Source organism: Podarcis bocagei, assembly GCF_964188305.1.
Source record: "Podarcis bocagei genome assembly, chromosome: 5".
NCBI lineage: Eukaryota > Metazoa > Chordata > Lepidosauria > Squamata > Lacertidae > Podarcis > Podarcis bocagei.
In genome coordinates, this window is record NC_138129.1 from 89,068,369 (window position 1) to 89,076,849 (window position 8,481).

The window sequence follows — 8,481 nt, forward strand, 5'->3', positions numbered from 1 at the left end:
CGAAGATGGATGCAGAGTAGATTTAACGTCTCCTGTTTGAATCAGGGAAATGGGCTATGAACGTAGCTGTATTACACTCATTTGGACCAGTATTGTTTTCCAGGAGGCCTGGCGCTGAAGAGGCTGATATGGCATTCCTAGGGCCAGAGAGAGCGGGGGGGGGGGGGATAAAGAGAGAGACCTTAATTCCTTCTCTTGCTACGAATTCAGCCACAGCCAAAAAAGCAAGGAGGTGAGTTGTAAAGACCAGGGGGTGCAGATGCTCCCCACTAGACTGGTGACTGGGAGTGGCCACTGAGACCACATAACACCAGTCCTGAAAGACTTACATTAGCTTACTGTATGTTTCCAAGCACAATTCAAAGTGTTGGTGCTGACCTTTAAAGCCCTAAACAGCCTCAGCCCAGCATACCCGAAGGAGCGTCTCCACCCCCATCTTTCAGCCTGGACACTGAGGTCCAGTGCCGAGAGCCTTCTGGTGGTTCCCATCCTCTCAGCAATTGTCACAAATAAGATAGGTCAGTATTATTGCACCCATTATTTTTGACGGGTGGCAAACCTCTGTTCCTCCAGTTGTTGCTGAACTATACTACAACTTGCACCATCCTTGAACATTGGCTAAGCTAACTATGGCTGATTGGAGCCCACAAATATCTGGACGGCTGCAGGTTAGCTACTCCTATTTTAGTTGATGGCCTGAGATCAAGAGATGCAGACCATCTCTAAGGCCGTGACAGAAATTCCCATTGAATTCAATGGGGCTTAATGTACTTGTATATGCCGTTAGTCAGCTAGTTGCTTTTAGAAACTATTCTAGAAGATTTTTAGACTCCTGGAAAATATTCTAGCAGATTTCTACCCATGCAAATCTAACACTATTGCATTGTAAACTTTATTGCATTAAACGACATAGCGAGAAGAGCTTATTCTCTTCCTTAGTGCATATACTAGGTTGCCTCCCAGCACATTATTCTCAACTACAAGGCCAGGAACTGTAATGAAATAAGATTAAAAGTGGGGGAAAGTTTTAGATGCAATCTATTGCTTTCATTATAACAGAAGGGGGAAAACTGCTGCAAGGATATTTTTGTAATAGAACAGATAATAAGCGGTTATTATGAAAATGAGACTTTAGGGAGAGATGGGTATTTTGCTTAATCATTCCCATGCCCTCACCTTTATCTTTAACATTTCAAAGAATTTCTAGATTTAGCTTCTTTTTTTCACTGAACTGAAAAAAATAAGTAACATTTTTAGAAACGCTTCCATTTATTGATAAGCTGCATAGGATTAAGCTGTATGCCAATGTACCTTTGAATAATGAAGGGGAAACATTTCTATGCAACTATTTTTGTGCCTGTTCCTTAAAAGCACGGCTATCACCCTGCACGTATTTGCTTTGAGATCAGCAGTACTGACTGCAAGAGGACCTAATCTTTGAATGTATAGGTTTAGGCTGTTAAGTTAGCATGACTTCATATAATGAAGGGCATGCAACTATTTTTAACGGTGGAATGAACTCAATAATTATAGTTAAGTTTGGTTGGTCCATTAGAAAAATCCTGAAAGCCAGAGTAAGTTTATAGATACCTTTAATAGGATCAACCAAAATGTCACAAATTTGTGATTAAGCTGGAAGGGGGAACTCTTTCTGGAGTACTGAATCAGGCCCCCCAGCCACCTTAATCTGGCCTTGCTGCTACCCCCAAGCCTTCAATGATAAGATCATCTACCTGGAAGAGAAAAGACAATTGTTTTTATTATTACGCTTTTCCTTCAAGGAGCTCAAGGTCTTTATTTGATTGTCACGAAAATTCTGAGCTAGGGTAGGCTAAGAGACAGCGAGCAACCAAGGTCACACCTTTAAGCTTTCATGCATTAGTGGGGTCTTGAACCTTGGTCTCCCTGGTCTGACACTCCAACACAGGAGTCACCACCTTTCTTGGGTCCATGGTCACATTGTGTCAGGTGTGCGTGCAGGAGCCAGGCCCTGTGACCAAGAGGACTCTGCAGGACTGGGGCCTTCCTAAGTTTGTTCTGAAGAGGCAAGGCGTGGCTACACAAGTGAGGTCGATTGGTAACTCACAGCACCTGGTGGCAAGAGCCAGGAAGGGATATAAGGTCAGCATTTTCCCTTAGGCTCTTTGCCACAGCAACACATTCCCTGCCTTGCTGCGTTTGACTCCTTGCTTCTTGATTCTTGGACCCCTGACTTTGTGACTCCTTGCCTCTTGATCCTTGGACCCCTGACTTTGTGACTCCTTGCTTCCTGACCCTCGGACTCTTGGCTTTCTGACTCCTGGCTTCTGGATTCCTGTTCCTACCTCCACCCTGCCATCTTGCCCCCTGGTCCTGACGTCCCCAGCCAGGACTTCGATCGCCCATGAACTGGACTGTGACACATTGCGAATTGGAGAAAGCTGATGTGGAGACTACTCAATTTCATTTCATTAATTTTATTTATTCTATTTCTACGCCACTTTTCACTCACGAGTCACAAAGCTGCTTATATACAATAAATAACATGGCGGAACATCACTACTGCAATATAAATGATATAAAACGATTAATAATAATAATAATAATAATAATAATAATAATAATAATAATAATAAATTTTATTTATATCCCGCCCTCCCCAGCCAAAGCTGGGCTCAGGGCGGCTAACAACAATCAAAATAGTCCAACATTCTAAAACATTCATTATAAAATTAATTAAATCAAATTAAAATCAGATTAATGGCAACCATCAAGCAAAATTTTGTGCAGATTGCCAGAGGAGGGGGTCAGGCTGATTAACAAATCAGTAAAACAACCACCTTCTATAAAAGAAACTAACTAAACAAAAACTACTAACAAAACAAAAAACACATTAAACAGCACAGCCACAAGAAAAGACATGCTATAAAAGTCACAAAGCATGTGATCCAAGAAAACCGTGGCAGAATTGAGTGACCCTGTTGATGAAACAATGGAACATAAACTAGACTTTCACTTCAACATCAGTGAGGTAAGTGGTGCATGTACCTTTTTGCCATATTTCAAAATGCTTTTCGCCTTTGGGAGCGCGTTTGACTTCCTTCCCGAGAAATCCATGCCGGAATTAAATAACCCTGTGGATGAAAGAATGGAACATAAGCAAAGGGACAAAAGGGGTGCCACAAATTATTCTTGCATTGAGACCTGCCCCCTCCTTGCCCAAAGCGCCAAATTCATTCTGTTCCCACAAGAATTCTCCACCAGCATTTGATGCCTGTCACCTGTTGAAACAGACATGGTGCCATCCATCCGTTGGCTCCTGAGCTACACGAAAATCACATGAATCTATGCCTTCTCCCAGATCATAGAATCATAGAGTTGGAAGAGACCACAAGGGCCATCGAGTCCAACCCCCTGCCAAGCAGGAAACACCATCAGAGCACTCCTGACATATGGTTGTCAAGCCTCTGCTTAAAGACCTCCAAAGAAGGAGACTCCACCACACTCCTTGGCAGCAAATTCCACTGTCGAACAGCTCTTACTGTCAGGAAGTTCTTCCTAATGTTCTTCCTAATGTTTAGGTGGAATCTTCTTTCTTGTAGTTTGGATCCATTGCTCCGTGTCCACTTCTCTGGAGCAGCAGAAAACAACCTTTCTCCCTCCTCTATGTGACATCCTTTTATATATTTGAACATGGCTATCATATCACCCCTTAACAGGGGCTGGAATTTAGAGTTTTGACAGCAGTTCACGTAAGATTTTCAAGCTGGGACAGAATGGGGAGAAGGAGAGAAATTGGGCTGTATTGTCATGCTCTATATTCTGTCACTGAATTTATTTACTGCAAGAAGATCAAACCTATCCATTCTTAAGTAAATCAGCCCTGAGTGCTCACTGGAAGGACAGATCCTGAAGCTGAGGCTCCAATACTTTGGCCACCTCATGAGAAGACTCCCTGGAAAAGACCCTGATGTTGGGAAAGATGGAGGGCACAAGGAGAAGGGGACGACAGAGGATGAGATGGTTGGACAGTGTTCTCGAAGCTACTAACATGAGTTTGACCAAACTGCGGGAGGCAGTGGAAGACAGGAGTGCCTGGCGTGCTCTGGTCCATGGGGTCACGAAGAGTCGGACACGACTAAACAACAATAACATGGTTGTCTAATGGTCCCCACCCAATTCTCATCAAGACTTTGGCATATAAGAGGAGCTGCAATTTAAACCTTCTCATCGCATCTGTGATCCTGATGGGAATCTCTCCCCCCCCACACACACACACATTCACACATTTAGCATTTACCGGGGCAGGGGGAAAGGAATAACCCATTTTCACTAGGCATCAAACATCAATTGAACCATCACAACTTCAAGTGACATAGGTTTTTGTTCCCACAGATTTCATTAAAAAAACCAACTCAACCACCTTTAGTACTAAAAATTTATATATTTAACCCCTGGCAGTGCCATCCACACCTTATTGCTGATCTCACATTGTAGGGAGGGGACAATTTGCCTCTTCTTTGCCCTTCGTCATTTCAGGAGAAATGCGTTGGCCGATATCTCCTCGGAGACAGAATTCAAAGCACTTTGGTAACCTTAGTATTTAAGGAAAAATGTAAGCAATGGCTTTAAGCTTTTAACCTCATTCATAAAATATATGAAGTGTAATATATCTTTGCAATTTAAATGCAAATAATCTTCAAACAAAGCTAATCCCCGGGGGCTTTTGTGCAGAGAATGATCTAGCAATAGGAACTTTTTTTAAAAAATCATCTCACCTTAGTTTGATTTCTTTTTCACTATTAACCATTGGTCTACATGGATGTAATCCTTCAGACCAGCACTAAGCGCTTCATTTAAATGCGTTACAATATAAACTTTTCGGGCGAAATGACGAGCGACAAAAGGGTGTGAGTTACTTATTAACCTGTACTGGAAATGGAAGCATCTTTATGCTGCAGCCTGGACTCCCAGAGTTTACGAGTTCATAAAAATGTAATAGTTCTGCCTATATCCCAGCCATGCAACGCACACTGAAAACGGCTGCACAATTAAGCTATTCGTTTCAACTATTAAATGCTGCTGAATGGGATCAATGCTGTTTGCATCGTGTCCATACTGCGAAGGGTCCTTCAGGAAACAGGGAAAGGCAATCAGTTCTCTGTGGAAGGCGGAAAAGACCGGAATGTTTCTCCTGCTCATTACGATTTCGTGACTTGGTAGACCTACTGCTAAGGAGGGTTTGGATCTTCAGAGCTTCTGACGGTTATCCTGAGTTAATCCCACACAGGTAGCCATGAGTCACATGACATCACCACCAATTTTTCTCTCCACTGTCAGTTAACTGCTCTTGTGTCAATCAATAGAACCTCCAGCCAATCAAAGAGTCTGTTGCCTTGATCTTTTGACAGTTATGCTATGACATCAACCGGTTTTAAATGTTTGATGTTGGAACATCTTTTCATTTGTTGGAAGCTGCCCAGAGTGACTGGGATAACCCAGTCAGATGGGCCGCATATTGTTGCTCCTACTGTTGTCATTATTATTTATACCCCGCCCATGTGACTCGGTTGCCCAAGTGGCTTCCAACATACTGTATTTTTCCGTGTATAAGGCTATGTTTTCCCCCACATAACCCTCTTTTGGGTAGGACATAATTTATGTATGCAACTACGGCTGAACGAACACTATTAGCCCAACATTGGAAAGAATAAGGTGTCTCAGCTAAAGAAGATTGGCAACTTAAATTAATGGAATATGCTGAAATGGCAAAATTGACAATGAAACGAAAAGGAAGAGATGACAACGAGTTTAAGGAAGAATGGAAGATGTTTCTTGCATATATACAGAAGCATTGTACACAGGTTAATACATTAGCAGGGGTTTAGAAATACTTGTAATTTGACTATGAATGGACAATAGGGCATTCAAATGGTTTTCAGATTTAACAATGGACATGCAGTATGTTGATTAATAATGGCACCAAGAAAGGGGGAAGTCAGTTTGTTTTGTTTTGTTTTGGTATTGTTGTTCTTGTTCTTGTTGGTTTTGGAAAATTAATAAAATGTTATATAAAAAAGGTAAGTGACTTATTATAAGACACAGTCATACCTTGGGTTAAAGTCGCTTCAGGTTGAGCGTTTTCAGGTTACGCTCCACAGCAACCCGGAAGTAACGGAACGCGTTACTTCCGGGTTTCGCTGCTCGCGCATGCGCAGACGCTCAAAGTGATGTCACGCGCATGCACAGAAACGGTGAATCGCGACCCACACGCGTGCAGATATGCAGACGCAGGTTGCGTTCTGCTCTGGATACAAATGGGGCTCCGATGGGCAAGAGATGTAGGACATGACATAATGTTTGAGGATTGGGAAAGATTGTGGAAGAAAGGGTTAGGGAATATAAAGTCAGGGAAGATAATGAAGCCTGCGCTGCAAATAAGTAATGATGTTCTCTGCGGTATATGACGAAATCCGAGTCTCAGCTTCTTTCTGGCGTGCTCTCTTGATTAGGTTGAAACTGATGACAGAAATTTTAATATCCTTTATGTTTTCAACATTCCCACTGCATTGTATTTATAGGAAAGTACAATACAAAACGGTGGGAATGTTGAAAACAAAGAGTTTTAATATTTATATTAAACTCTTACTTTTGGTTTTTCATGGTTTCTACTTTACCATATGAGCCCAGTTTGGATAGGCAACGAATACTGATAAACAGCGAAAGACACTTTTGACAAATGCTTTTTCTGCGCAGCAGGTATCCCTTTCAGAAGATTTTCTTTCTCCTTGTCAGTTACAAATCTGCCTACCCTTGTACAAAGTCACCGAATTTATCCACGCGGTTAATCTTTATTGTGTGTGCAGCTCAAAATCCTGTTATTTTTACGGGATCGGCAGGTTTAATCTTTCGTGCACCCGCTCTTTTTACAGAATGCACTTCAGGAACGCTTTCCTGGTATAAGGTAACTGCATCCTCATTTATAGAGGGAATGTAAAAAAAGAATAAAAGGGAAAGTGGTCTCCTGGTGTTTCAGCATAGCATGTAGGCTTTCGCAATGCTTTCAACTCCTAATGTGCGGCTCTTTGCACAAGAGTGTTGTTAAAATTAGTTTCTGTTGCAAGAAAACTTGGACAGAAAATTGAATTACTTTAGATTTGTAGAATACTAAGCTGTCTGGATTTTATTTAATAAACCTGCACATTTTGGTGACCAGGAAACCTGGAAAAAAAAAATCAGCATTCATTATTAATGTTTTATGTGTTTTAAACATCCTCTTTTTCTATGAGAAAGCAGTTTCTTGTTAAAAATTTAATAACGGGCAAAGCAATCCTATTGGGTGGGTTGGGAGGGGGGACCGATGGCAGAGGATCTGCTTACGGATCCAGTTTGGTGGTGGAAATGGACAGATTGTGTTTTTTTTTCCTGTTCTTAGCTGCTTCTGTTTTATCTGATTCCCTGTCAGGGAAGAAGCTGCAGTATAAATAAATATAAAAATAAACTTGCAGCAGCAGCCTTCCCTGTTTATGCTATGTTGATCGAGTCTGTCAGACAACTCAGAAATATTTTCTTTGCAAAAGGAGGCTGCAAGGATACCTGTGTAAAAGAACCCAACCAAAAATGAAAAGTCAAAGCTTTATTTTTGGGTGTGAACGGCATGGAATGGATCATGTCCGCAACTAGAGGTACCACTGTATATCACAATGTCCGAAATAAGGATGGACCTGGTTTTCAGCTTTCTGGTATATTACCAGTTAAACATTGTGATATACTGATATATCACAATGTCTGAAATAAAGATGGAGCTGTGTAGAAGCATTGGCTGTCTTTACGGTTTTCCCCACATTGTGATTTTTGCATAACACACACACACACACACACACACACACACACACACACACAACCCCAACAACATCATGATTTGCAATATATTGCCAGGTCAAAAACCATGAAACCGATATTAAGATATGGACTTCAAACCAGTTTTGGATGCTATATCGCCCAGCCCTACCTAATACACTAACTCTAGCCCATGCTCAAACATAAAGGATAGGGTATATTCACATACACAAAGGAGCCAGGCTACAGGTCCTTATAACATGTAAAAATAGGAAAAGGGGGAGGCCTGAGAGAAGGAAGCGCCTCTCTGGATTTCTTCTGTTTTACGTCTTCTACAAATTCTTGGTCTTCTCAGTCCCAGTAGTTCTGCTCTGTAATTGTATTTTCCACCCCAAATTGCCTTCTCTTGCTTAGCTCCTCCGTAATTGGTACTGAGACAGAACTGTCTTCATATGCCCATATGGATGTAGAATGCCATGGGGTTGCAAAAGCAGCCAGACAAAATCTGAGTTTGTCTCAATATTGTCTCTTCGTGTGCATGGGGACATTTTAGGCCTAAAGTTTCTACAAATCAAAGCAGCAAAATCTAGATTGCTTTTTTCACAGTACACATCCCACAGCCCATCCTGCTTGCTTCTTAGCTCTTTGTAAGCAAAACTCATT

General features: G+C 41.6%; 1 long non-coding RNA gene across 1 annotated transcript; it reads right to left on the bottom strand.

Annotated features, from left to right (window-relative positions):
- Positions 1-1,575: 1,575 nt before the first annotated feature.
- Positions 1,576-5,387, bottom strand: LOC308587140. The gene is made up of 4 exons (XR_014008210.1): positions 5,209-5,387; positions 4,453-4,574; positions 3,028-3,113; positions 1,576-1,733 (listed from the first exon to the last, which is right to left on the bottom strand). It is a non-coding gene; the product is annotated as an uncharacterized lncRNA (long non-coding RNA).
- Positions 5,388-8,481: the final 3,094 nt, after the last annotated feature.